The 13,411-nt window shown below is 47.9% G+C and overlaps 1 protein-coding gene and 1 non-coding gene across 7 annotated transcripts in view; one reads left to right on the top strand and one right to left on the bottom strand.

Moving 5' to 3' along the window:
* Positions 1 to 266, bottom strand: part of PHRF1 (PHD and ring finger domains 1) — a 46,758-nt gene extending 46,492 nt beyond the window's left edge. For 4 of the 6 annotated variants that reach the window (XM_025198570.1, XM_014517761.2, XM_014517760.2 and 1 more), the window contains exon 1: positions 136 to 266. The gene's annotated coding sequence lies outside the window, so the exon portion shown is untranslated. The remainder of the gene's footprint in view (positions 1 to 135) is intronic. The other 2 variants (XM_025198567.1, XM_025198568.1) reach the window with 2 other exon arrangements.
* Positions 267 to 10,890: 10,624 nt separating this feature from the next.
* Positions 10,891 to 11,046, top strand: LOC112549529. Its single transcript, XR_003092978.1, has one exon. It is a non-coding gene; the product is annotated as a U1 spliceosomal RNA (small nuclear RNA).
* The last annotated feature ends 2,365 nt before the right edge of the window (positions 11,047 to 13,411 follow it).

Here is a 13,411-nt window from a genome sequence, read left to right as displayed (position 1 = left end):
GAGCTGCCGGCGTCGCCCCGAATGCCCCCCCCCCCGGCGAGTGACGTCAGCACGGCCGGCGGGGGCAGCCGGGCCCCGCGGGGGGGGACACCCCCACGCAGAGTCTCGGGGTAACAAAGAACACCGGTGACTCACCTCAGTGGGAGACAGGCCCGGCCGCCGCTGCTCACATGCCGCGGAGCCGTGAGGAGTGGAGGGGAGGCAGGGCCTAAGCCGGGACACCGCCGGGAGGAACCGGACACCGCTGGGATCCTCACCCGGAAGTGAACGCGCAGCACTTCTGGGTCACGTGGCTCTTTCTCCTCCCAGCGCGGGACGGACCGCGAGGGCCGGGCAGGAACCATTCACTCTAGGAATGCGGGGGGGGGAGCGCCAGGATTTGGGCTGCACCATTCGTTGCTAGTAGGGGGGAGGAAGGCAAGGTAATTGGGGACGGAACCATTGGGAGAAAAGGGCCAATGGGCTGAACCATTGAAGGGGGTGTGATTGTGGTTGCACCGCCTTGGGCTCCCAGCTGGGGGTGGTGGGCGTGTAGAAGTTACCTATATCACACGATTTACTGGGGTATCCAATAAATTGAGACAGGTCATGTGCTACTGCTAAGTAGCTGTTGCACAATGAAGGGGTGAGCCATGCAATACATTTAGGCCGGCCAGGAGCAGGAGCAGGGTGCTGATGCTAGGAAAGGAGATGTCAGGTGTTGCCACCAAAAATGAGGTTAAGCTGTTCCCTAGCTCTACAGCTGCCGCTGAATTCAGGGCTCTGGATCTTTGCTCACCACAGGGCCAGGGAAGGGTTAATGTGGCTCTTGGCAATGGCGCCTCAAGCCACCCTCCATTCAAATCTCAAGGTGCAGAGTCTGTATGGGGTGCCCTTCTGGAGGGTGGGGATCAGAGCAGCACTTTGGGAAGGGCAGGGCGTAACTGGTGCCCAACCAAAAAAGGGTGGCTGCTGCTGGTCCACAGGCACCTCTTAACTGTTTGCTGGGCAGAAGCAGTCCCTTGCTCAGCAGGGGTGGAGGAGGCCCCATCCAGGGATGCAGCGGGGGTCCCACCACTGTGCGCACCCTGGTGGAGGCCCAGAGGGCACGTGCCCTCCTGATCTGTGCATGGGACAGAGACTGCTGCTGCTGCCACTTGGGCTCTGCTCGCTGCTCCCTTGAGAGCTGCGCGACGCCACATGCGTCCTGCTGCTGGGCGGGCAGGGGGCACGGCTGCGCCCAGCAGCAGCAGCAGCAGGCAAGTGGCATCGTGCCACTCCCAGGGCAGCTGCAGTATTGTGCAGAGCCCAGCCCACAGCAGCAGCCACCTCCATCCCATGCACAGGTTGGGGGGCATGTGCCCCCCAGGCTTCTGCCCAGGTGTGCACAGCAGCGGGAGCCTCCCTGCGCCCCTGGACGAGCAGCCCGTGCTCCAATTGTTCCACCACCCAGCCTGACCAGGGCCCCATTCACCTCAGCCCCTGGCCCTGCCTGTGCCCCATTCCCTCACCACAGGGGCCTCAAGCTGCCCACCCCCAGCCCCTTCCCCTTCATAGAATCGACTGGTACTTGCCCGCTGTGCTGGGCAGCCAGTGATCCACACACTGGGTTGCGATCCTGGCTGCGTGCGTGCTCCTCCTCACCCCTGCTGCAGCTGCCTGGAGCCCACGGCCAAGCTGCCTTGCAGCCCTACCTGCTGCCCTGCGTTTGGGGGTGTTGAGCCCCATTAGCCCCAGCCTTCCCTCGCCTATGCCGGGACAGCACAGGCTCAGCTGGCAGGGGGCCCCAGGGGTCAGCCTGCCAGCCAGGGGCTGTTCCGATCCTCTTCAATGTGCTGTGGAGTGGATGGCTGAGGTACAAGGTGCTACAGTGCACAGCTAGCCAGCAGGCAGCCCCACACCGTAACACCGTCATGCCCCAGCCAGCCCTGGTCAGCATCTACACATGCATTGCAGCAGGGTAAAGCACTCTGCCATAGGATAGTATTTCTGTTGGACAGTAGTATCCTACCGTGAATTTAACTAGTTTGCTCCAACCTAACAGCATTACGAGTGTACAGGCTAATGCTTTACTGTGGAGCTAATTAGTCAGCTCTGCAGTAAATGTCTCGAGTAGACATGGTCAAAGAGTGTCAATTACAGCCAGTTACCCCTTCAGCCCAACAAATTGTATTTAGTGAAATCATATCTATCCGTTCTTGATCTGGCATCCAGAACAGGAAAATATACTACTTCCATAGAAGAAGGTGAGTCAGGGACTCTGAGACTAACTGGTTCAGAGAGGCATGAGCTTTCGTAGACAATGACCTTCTTTGTCAGATGCATCTGTTATTTTGTAGGTTGTTGCCTAAAAAAGACTCATGCTTCGCTGAACCAGTTAGTCTCTAATGTGCCACCCTGCCCTGACTTCTGCTTGACTTCAGAATTACATAGCTAATCACCTCTCTGCTTCTCTGGATTATTTGCTGAAGTGGTTAACTAAAAAATAAGCCTTATTTCAACTTTGAATTTGTCTAGCTTCAGCTTTCAGCCATGGACTCATATTATACTTTTCTCCAATACATTAAAATGTCCTTTTGTATCCAGGATTTTCTTTCACATGAAGGTACATATACACTCTAATCTAGTTACCTCTCAGTCTAAGGGGTTGGGATAGGATGGGCATTAAGGCACACATTATGCCTGTGTGAGGTGGCCAGTATTCACTTTGGATTCGGCCGATTTGGGGGACAGTGATTCGACTCAGTGATTCGAATCCCTGTCCTGATTCAATTCGGCTGAATCTCTGAATCAGTCGGGCCCATCCCCCAGCCCAGCAATGGCTGCCCTGCCTGCCCCAGCTCCCTACTCTTTGGGGGAAAAAAGCCCTGGCTTAGAGGGTGCTGCCGTGTGGGGGGCGATCCCTGCTGCCCCCACTGCCCCACGCTGCATGGGGGGCTCTGCCTGCTCCTCCACGGGTGCCCTGCCTGGACCAGCTCCAGTCCTTTAAGGAAAAAAAAAAACGGTAAAATCCCGCACTCACCACTTCTGCTGGCGGTGGGGGCAATCCCCGCTGCCCCCCACTGCCCTGTGCCATGTGGGGGGCTCTGCATGAGCCCCCTGAAGCCGCTGCAGGAGCAGTGAGTCTCAGGACTTTCTTCGGGTTTTTTTTCTTAAAGGGCCAAAGCTGGCCCGGGCAGGACACCCATGGCCAGGCCGGGGGAGCAATCAGGGGGCTTGTGGCAGAGCCCCCCCATGCAGTGGGGGGCAGCAGGGATCGCCCCCCCCCAGCAGCACTCAGTGAGCACCGGGGCTTTTTTTTAAAGTCACAAGTGGCAGGGGTCCCCCCATGGTCTCCTCCCCCACCCCTCCTTCCTCGCCCCTAGTACTTACCAGCTCGGAGTTGGCTGCAGCTCCCTGTTGCAGCCACCAGGGACTGCCCGAATCAGCAATTTCTCCAAATCTTTCCTGAAGATTTGGAGAGCTTTGAATCGATTCAGACCTTTATGTTGGTCCCCTGCTTTGATTTGGATTCGGCGATTCAGCCACCGAATTGAGCCAAATCTCCTCTGAATCGAATCACCACCCGAAGCTTCGCACAGCCCTAGCACACAGTTAACAGTCCAGAGCAGCTGTTTTTAGATAACAAAACTTAAAAAAAACAACTTCACAATCCACAGACTATTGCCAATCCCACCATGTCAAAAATCATGCGACAAACTCTTAAAAATCAAGAGATTTGGAATGTAAAACATGAAATGCTACTTTTTAAGTGTGGGGGGGTGTTATTTGTAAAGGTGTGGGGGGCTGTGGGTGTGTGTGTCATTTGGAGTCCGGGTGAGGGGGTCCTGCACACCCGCGCAGGATGCAGGGTACTGTGGGTCAGGAGTGAGGGGCAGCAGCAGGGCTGGGAGGGCTGTGGCTTGCAAGTGAGGGACAGACATGCATACACACAGACATACACACACACACAGACAGCCTCCTACGGCTCCGTTGCATGACTTGTCCCAGCCCTGGGGCCTCACTCACCCCAGCCTCTGCTCCACTCTCACCACCGGGGCCTTGATCTGCACCCCCCCACCCATTTTCCCTCTCCCCTTGCCCCTTCCCCTCCACAGACTTACCAGCTTGGCACTCTCACGTGCCAGAAGAAAAAATCTCAAGATTTGATCTCTCTATCAGAAGATCATGAGTCAGAGTTAATTTGACTTGGAAATCAGGAGTCTCATGATTTTTTCATGAGAGTTGGCATTACTGAGTATGGTCGAAAGTCCAAGACTACAGATTCTTATACCATTTCCTGGATCAGTTTTTATAACCCATTGAGGGACAAAGGGGTAACTGCTTTGTTTTCTCTCTTCTACATACCTTGTCTCTCCCAGCAGTGTCCCCTCCTTTTTCCCCTCCCTTCCCTACCCTTTATATTCTAATCACTGCTTTTTATTTAGGAACTCAGCTTCTGCATTCCCTTTGTAGCATCTGATGAAGTAAGCCCACTGCTTAGGAAAGCTTATGCATCCCTGATTTAGTTAGTCAATAAGGCACATCTCTACCCTGCCTTCTGCCTGACTTCAGACTAAAAAAATCTAACTACCTCTCTCTGCAAGGAAAAAGCCAGAGGAAGTGAAGCAAATACACCTTTAAGATGTAGAACACAGAAGGCAAATACATTGATTCATATACATGTTATTTTTAAGCCAATATTGTAACTGGAGGCGGGGAGCACCTGAATAATGATTTTGAATGCTTGGGGTTGGTAACACCAGAACTAAATAAGGGACTATTATGAAAAATCAAGACAGAAAGGTGAAAGGAAGAGGAAGGGAAGGCAGGTTGCTGCTCAGAAGTGTGTAGGGCCTGATTTTTCTCAGTGTGCTGAGCACTCTCTACTCCAAATAACCCGGAGATGGCCCAGCCTCTCCAAAATTCTGATTTTGGGGTTAAATGTGAAATGCACGTTGTCTATAACTGAGGCCAGATTTTCAAAGTTTCTCAGCACCCCAGAGCTTCCATGTTGATACTAATGACCTGATTTTTTGAAAACAGACAGATATCCAATATGGAGCTAATATACTGAGCTCTTTGGATATTTCCACTCTGAGCATGAGGGATGAAATAGCTGGAAGACTCTCACCTTCAGCTGTCCCAGTATTCACAGAAGGCAGGTCCGTGTGTCACCTTATAGATTAACTAGTTCCAAGCAACATGAGTCTTCGCAAGCTACAGCCTACTTATCAGATGCAAAGCAGGCTATAGGCTACAAAAGCTTATGCCTCCAAATGAGTTAGTCTATAAGGTGCCAGACTGTCCTTCCTTCTGCCCAATTTAGCTAGCTACCTCTTTCAGGATTCCCCTTTCACAATGAGAAAAGGAGACAGTATATAAACTCCCCACTAGAGGTCTCTGCTACATACCACAAGAATACTGCACCCTTGGGCTAGCTCAGTGTAAGCAGTGTGCGTTACCCATAAGCATCTCTCTCAAAAAGGGTTTCACAATTACTTTTCACAGTTAGCGGAAGGAAGAAATCCAGCGCTATTAATGCTCTGAGCTGGAGGAGAAAATAAAAGTGTTTTCCACGTGGCCAGGAAACAGGACGCAGGCACACTGACAATGACCCTTGATGAATAATCAAACTGAAATAATTTGATCTCATCGGAGAACTACTAGGGTACCCAGTCAGTGACGACCCTGAAAGCTACTACTCCTAGCCCTACCACATTTCATTAGGTCCAGGTGGTCTTTGTCTTGCTAAACATACCCACCCCATGCACCCCAGATATGAGAGCAGCAGGGAAGGGACCCTATAAAAATGGAACTTCATTAGCAGCCTGGAAACCTGGGATCTATGCAGAGTGAGATCTATCCTAGCAGGATGGAGGTTCATCTGAATAATCCAGAATGAGAAAAAAAATGGTAAACTTACTACATGCAGGCACAGATACTTCAGCACACCTAGTTTAATGGGAGATGCCACAGTCATCTTGTTTCCACTTTGCATCTCTCTGAGGTTGAGAATGCCAGTTAGCCATGTTAGTCTGAAGTCAAGTGGAAGCCAGGGTAGATTTGCACCTTCAAGGCTAACCAAAGTAGAAATATAGATCTATTTATAGCACAAAGTGGTGTGAGCTGAAGCTTGCCTCATCAGATGCATCAGATTCTCATCCTTCTCAGAATTAAGGGAAAGGGAAGATAAAAAAATTAAACAATTTTAATCAATTAAAAAAAATAACACAGCAAGGCAGCCTCACACACTCCACTACTCATACCCAGGTACATCCATACAGTCATATACTTCTTCATACTATCCCAACATCTCTCTCTAAAGGTCCATCCTGCAGGACTGCTCTAAGTGGGGGAGAGTAGAACTCACTGGGACTTCCAGAGACTGGTCTTTCATCCTCAAGTGGACCATTTGTGAAACCCAGAAGGGAAGGAGGGAAGGAAACACAGCCCCCCTGTAAAAGCAGGGAAGGAATGTTAAAAAATGCTAAAAGAGAACAGAGTATAACATCAAGCTTCTTGCCCCCCTCCAGGTCCAAATTCAGTCAGGGTGGTATTCAGGGAATGACTGGTGACACTGGCACGATAGTTGCATTGGTAGTTTGAGGCAAAACTTCCCTACCTCATGTAGTGCAAGTACAGAGCCTAAAGCAGGGCAGAACATCTCAAAGAAGTGATTGAGCCCACCACGTTTTTTAACATTTGCCAACACACGATACCCTCTCTAATACAACAGGCATTATGGAGTAGATGCGGCAGTCCAACCCCTCAGGGAATATGCTCAGCTGGCATGGATGCACTACAGCTGCCTCAAGTTTCAACAGAGTGATCCCCCCAGTGTAAAAGGGACTTGCAGACCCCCTGGCCTGCAGCCAAGGTCCAGATCCTATTTAGGTGCCTAACGTGGGCATGGCCCTAAGTTCTCAAGGCACATATACTCACTGTGTCGCATTGGGTATATTAACATTGCCTATAGGAAGAGGAAAAGGGTTGGAGATATGGTATCTGCCTTGGAAGCAGTTACCCTATTTGTTGCCCAAAGAGAAAAAAGTTTGGTGATATCCCTCCTTGACCCAAGGCTTGAGTCAAAGCTCATGGAAAGATTACTAGTGAATTTCTAAATCAAGTTTCTAAGGGGTCCATCAAGCTTCGAAAGTGACCACAGAATAGAAGCCACCATCATTCAGTGCCACTCTTGTCTGTAGTCTTGAAAGCCAAACATAAGTTCCCACAACCTTACCTCTTGTAGAACAGGGCTGAGGCACAGTGATGATAGATAACATCAGGGAAGCTTAAACTGCTGTGGCGTGACGTATGGAGAAATAGAGGCTTCACTTAGGAATCTCTCATTAATTCCACCAAGATACACAAACATAACCTCCCTCTGACATTTGATTGAGGAAGTATATTTTGAAAGGAACATAAGAAGGTTACAGTGGGTCAAACCACCAGCACATCCAGCCCCATGTTCTGTCTTTCTTAGTCGCAAGGAGTGGATGCTGATATAAAGAATATTTATGCAGGATATACCCAGACTGATCTGTCTCCTGTCCCCCTCCCCTCTAAAGCTTCCAGTATTCGGAGGCCTAGGAAGTCCTAATTTGAAGACCTCAGGAGATCATCTAGTCCAACCCCCTGCTCAAAGCAGGACCATCACCAACTAGATCAGGGGTGGGCAAAATACCATCCACGGGCCAGTTGCAACCCGCCAGGCCATTCTATCTGGCCCGCGGAGCCCCTAAAAAGTTTAGAAAATTAATATTTATCTGCCCCTGGCTGCCTGTCATGTGGCCCTTGATGGCTTCCCAAAACTCAGTAAGCAGCCCTCTGCCCAAAATAATTGCCCGCCCCAGAACTAGATCATCCCAGCCAGGGCTTTGTCAAGTCAAGCCTTAAAAATCTCCAAGGCTGGAGATTCCACCACCTCTCTAAGCAAGTTGTTCCAGTGCTTCACTACCCTCTTAGTGAGAAGCTTTATCTAACCTAAACCTCCCTTGATGCAACTTGAGAACATTGCTGCTTGTTCTATCATTGGCCACCTCTGAGAACAGTGTAGCTCCATCCTCTTTAGAACCATCCTTCCGGTATTTAAAGGCTGCTATCAAATCCCCCCTCAGTCGTCTCCTCTCCAAACTAAATAAACCCAGCTCCCCCAGCCTCTCCTCATAAGTCATGCACTCCACCCCTCTCCAGTGTATCTACTACACCCCCCAGCTTGGTGTATACGTGACAAGCCTGTCACATATATGTTGTGCATATGTGACAGGATTGGATGGGGCCCTTTGTTCCATGCTTCCTGCAGCTAGGAATTCTCCATCAGCCCATCAGATCTCATGTGGAGCATGTCCGAGTTTGCTAGGCTGTAACGCTTGTGTTTCCTCTCTTTGCTTTGGAATTTGAACATTGATTTCTCTTTTTCCTGTTTGTTATTTTTTACTTGTGAAAGTGTACTAGAACCAGCACAGCAGGCTGTGCTCTCCATCTTCTAGCATAGGGCTGGCCAACCTGCAGCACACATGCCACAATTGACACAAGCAACCTCTGGCACTCAGCAAACTAGGGAAGGGGCAGGGACCACAGTGACAGATAGGATAGGAAACAGAAAACAGAAGCTTATGGGGCAGGGAGGAGAGTATGAAGCAGAAAGCAAAGCAGTAGTTCAGGCAGGAGAGGAGGATCAGAGGGGAGGGTGGGGGGCTTATATGTGGCACACCAGCCAAAAGGGTTGGCCTCCACTTTTCTAACAGATACTCACAGAGACAAAACCAAAGGGATAGCAGCTACATTTCATTCAGCCTTGTACAGTGGACTGTGTTATTTGATGTGACGTTAGGCAGCACGCTCATTCTTTATTTAAGGACTGACGCCTACAAGCTGTAGAACAAAGTAGTAAATGAAATGAGTGATTTGCAGAAAAGTGTCATTCTCTATTGGTTTACTTAGATTTTATCATTTTATCTATGTCCTCTTCATACTCCCTCCATATTCCTGACAAGGAGCTATGATCTGTTTGATTCAATCACTAACTTTACCCCTTTCAATACCATATTGCTTATCTAGGGATATTTTTCAACCTAGTTAAGCTAGCATTGGCAGGTGATGGTTACACATTGTGACATGTCAGCCTGAAACGTTAGCTGAGATTACCCTAGTGAAATTGTATTAAAGGTCACTGGAATTCGGGTTTGTAGTTTCACCTTAACAGATTTTACAAGCTGGATTACATAAAGCAAAGCTGAAATTTATATGGAATCGCTCCCTGAATATAAAATAAGTGCACAATTTGTATATAAGGACTCTTAAAGATATTAAATAGCTTTTCAAAGCCACCTTATCAGTCCCTACATCTTCCTTTCAAACCCACACAGCTGATCTCTGCTCAGATGATCTGATTGCCCTCTGGGTGGTAACACACACAAAATTATTTCCTGTATTATTTTTTCTTGTTTCACCCTCTTACATCTGCTGTTTGCCCTGAAATTTTCCATGTCCATTGGGAAGAGGGATTGAACTCTAGTTACCCATGAGAAAGTCAAGAAAACTAACCAACCTTTTGATTAAGAAAAAAAGAAACAAAAAAGTTTGAGAGATCTGGGAAATATAGTGTAATAACACACACACACACATAACCAAGGGTCTTCCATGTACCAGTGCCAATATCAAGTTCCCTCCTTGTCAAAAACCAGAGAAAGGAGAAAAAATGGAGTTGCTTTCCCTGATGATACAAACACAGCCGAGTAAAACCTCTACCAGTGTAGGCTGTTACTTTTGCACTAGTCTGAGACAGAGAAGGGGGGGGGTGTAGAACTGCCTTAAAGCAACAGTCACTAACCACTGTGCATGCTAAAAGGAAATCAAGACATTTACTATGCAGACATGAATTAAAGTTTATTATGATGTGATTTTAAAGTGTGCAGTTTTAATATAAGCTAGTTTTTTTTTTAACCAGTGAGATAACTATTTTTATTACAGGAAGCAGGAAAAAGTCAGTGCCTAGACTGTTTTCACAAATAGAACAAATAAAGAGGGGCACCCTTTTCCCCTTGATTTTTTTCAGGTCTAGTGCCAACTTCAGGTTCCTAATGGCACACAGGTTGCCTTAGCAGGGAGAAAAGGTGCCCAACAGTTCATACCCTGCAACACATTGAAGGAAGGGTTTTCCATCACCACGAAATCAGTTCCCTTTAAAAAATCTTTTGAGAATTCTTGTTAAAATAGGAATTGAAACTGGAGACACAGAGACCAAGTGATATTCAACTGTAGTGCACAGTACTGGGCCCACTAATGTTAGTAGTCAATTATGCCCCCAAGTTTAATGTTGGAAACAAATTCCTTTTGAGTCTACGAGGGTCTGTCAATTAATTTCGGTGGGTGAAGCACTGGATCTTCACATTACTTGCTTTCCATTTTCCAGCACATAAAATGGAACTACACTGCTCTGCCAGCAAAACTTTGAGTGAACCTAACCTCAACGCTCCCATGTTGTGGCAGAACCCTCCTTTCAGCCAGAAGATCTACAATACCACTGCCAAGTGGCCTGAAGCTTTTGCCACCGCTTGTCAGCTAGCAGAAGGCACGTATTGCTATTCTCAAATCTTCTGTCAGCTGAAGTGGCCTCTTCAGCAACTGGTGCTTTCTCAGGGTACATGTATGGATGTGACATGCCCTGGCAGCTGGTCAGAGAGGCAGGTAAGTGTAGACAAAGCTTGACAAAGATATGGGGAAATAAAGTGTAGTTATCTCAGTTTACAGCTGGGGAGTTGAGGCGGAGGCTGAAATTGAGTCACCCCAAATCCCTGGGGCAGACTGGGATTTAAAACTGAATCATCTGAATCTCAATCCAGTGCCTTAACCCCTCTCAAATTTTGCTCCCAGAACATATCCCCACTGGCAGGAAAGATACCATGATGCATTTGACCCGGGGTGGTTTTACTGACCTGGCAGGGGAGATCCCCTGCTTCTCAGTCTTGAATGACTTGGTGTAATTAGTGGGTGGAGAACTGTCCACTAGCAGGCCCCTACCGATTGGAAGATTTTGGCTACACAATTTATGGTGATGAGGGATTGCTCTTGAGCTTTCCCTCTAGCTTGCTCCTTTGGCCTTCTGGCTAGGGGCAAGGGAGACTAGGGGGCATCTGAACTCCAAGACCTCCCGGCTTGGGGCTTGCACATAGGATGCCTGCCATGGACCTGGGAGTATCTGAAGCCCCAGACTAATAAGTCTGGGAGGCAGGACACTTGCTAGTGGTAGCGCCACAAAGGGAGCTCTGCTTAGTTGAAATTTGGAAATTAATGCATAACTGTTTTGGATCTGGAAATGAAATTTTATTTTTTTCAAAATCCCCACTGTTCCAGGAGGTCCTGATACTATAAATACAATTCCTTCAGTCCTTTCCTTCTGCTGCTAACTTCTCCTTGTTAGCTACCCAATTTCAACCCATTCATGACTGAGTCTGCACACTCTAGACCTACCGGGTCATTCCCACTTGCTGTAGATCCCTCACATGGGTGGCGGACAGCCTCCTTCTGTGTTTATAAAAGAAAGCTGCCCCCTTGAAGGATGGACTGAGTGAATGCTAAAAATCCAAAAGGTAATCAAGAGAACACTGTTTTGCTGGACAGTGTAGGTACCAAGGGAAGGAATGGCAATAACTGCTTGAAAAACATGCTTTCACATGCAGGATACCCAAGTCTGGCACCAGGTATTTTATTTTTCTAGGCAACCATCTCAAAAGTTGCTCAATGCTAGGAAGAGCAGACAGACCAAGCATGAAACTGTGCTGGGTAGGTAGTTGGATCACAGCCACGCTGGTCTGCCATCCCCCAGGTGGTGGCCAGTCCAAAGGTTCCCTCCGCCAAAATGGCTTCCTTGGTGCTTATCTATGTGGCTTATTTAATGGCAACCCTGCTTTTAGTGTGACTGAGTAGGGTCAAAGAGCATTTTACAACATCACAGTTTACAAGATTAGGCCTGGCCAGTCTCTGTAAGGAAAAGCCAAGAGGAATGAAAAGGAAGTTCATAGATTTTTTATTGTGTTACGTCACCCAGCCAGAATGAAGTATAAGGAAACCTCTGATAGATATTAGCCAATACAGATAGGATTTTACTAGCCTGCATGTGACAAAGCATATCCACTACCACCAACTGAGCCTTCATTAACAACTGGAGCTAAATCTATCCTGTCACAGTTCAGATTAATTATATTGGGCTCCATTTATATGTATTCTCTCTGCTCTGGCATTTCCTGATCCCTCCAGTCCCAAATCACGTCTCTTGGCCTCCTCTCAAAAAAGAGAGAGAGAGAATTGTTTGAGTTGCTTATCATCCCAGACTCTCATTATTCATCTCTGCGGCTCTCTCTGGTTTTGTGATCCTTTTTTTTAAGACCCTGGTCCAAACCCCACTGAAGACAATGAAGATTCTAGCTAACTTCAGCAGGCTTTGGATTGGGCCCTAGTCTCTGCATGTTGTTGTTGTGCCTTTTCTTCTACTGGAAAAGCCTGTGGGTCTCCAGGTTGCAGGATTGTAAATACCTCTTTTTGACTGTCCAGTCCTGTGCTAAACTGATCAGAATTCCCCAAGATGGCTTGTGAGCCCAGTCTCATGACAAGTGCATATAATACCTAGCTCAGTGCGGCCTTGGTTCCCTGATTTGGACCTCTGGGCACTGCTGCAATAAACAAATAATAATAAGAGTAGTTTGTGTAAATAATGTTTACACTTAAAAAGTGTTAGATCTGCCCAGAATGTATGAAGTGTATCTGGGAAATGACACCAGTCTCAGAAAAATCTGCTGGTCCACTTATCAGGAAGGGTGCAGGCCCAAATGAATGTAGTTGGGGGACCCAGAGGGTTACAAAAACAGGAAAGGCTCTGATAAGTCTAATGTCAAAGTTGTTAACATTACTCACAGCTGAAGTGACAAGCAAGCAACACAGCAAAGGAATGGTTAGTTTGGGCTTTCATGTCACTCCCTTCAGTTCCTCTTCTCTCATGTTTACTGGATTATCCAGGCCAGATTTAGGCAGAAAACCCAAAAGATCAATTCCTCATTGCTTTAACCTTCATTTCTGAACATGAAAGAAGTTCAGGCTTGGATTTGCCAGTCCGTAAGAAGCAAAAAATGTACTTGAAGCCTCAATAAGAGATGGCCAGTGGAGAATTTGCCTTTTCACAAGGCAAATCTGCCCAGAGACCTGCCGGGATTGTGGGAGAGGTTTACACTGGGGCTGGGTGATCAAGGAAGCTGTAGCTTGCCCACAGTCCAGGGCATTTAAGTATTGGTCATGGGAGGAACAGATGGAAAACCTGCCAGTTACAGAGCAATTACAAGGTTCTGTGAATAATTACAGGGCCAAACTCAACTCTGATATCAGCAAGTGCTGCTCCCATTCATCTCTAAGGAATCTGTTCCTGTGTTTGACTTTAATCTCTTGTGTTAAGGATTCA

Source organism: Alligator sinensis, unplaced genomic scaffold (assembly GCF_000455745.1).
Source record: "Alligator sinensis unplaced genomic scaffold, ASM45574v1 scaffold907_1, whole genome shotgun sequence".
Classification (NCBI taxonomy): Eukaryota; Metazoa; Chordata; order Crocodylia; family Alligatoridae; genus Alligator; species Alligator sinensis.
This window is presented reverse-complemented; position numbering and strand designations above follow the sequence as displayed.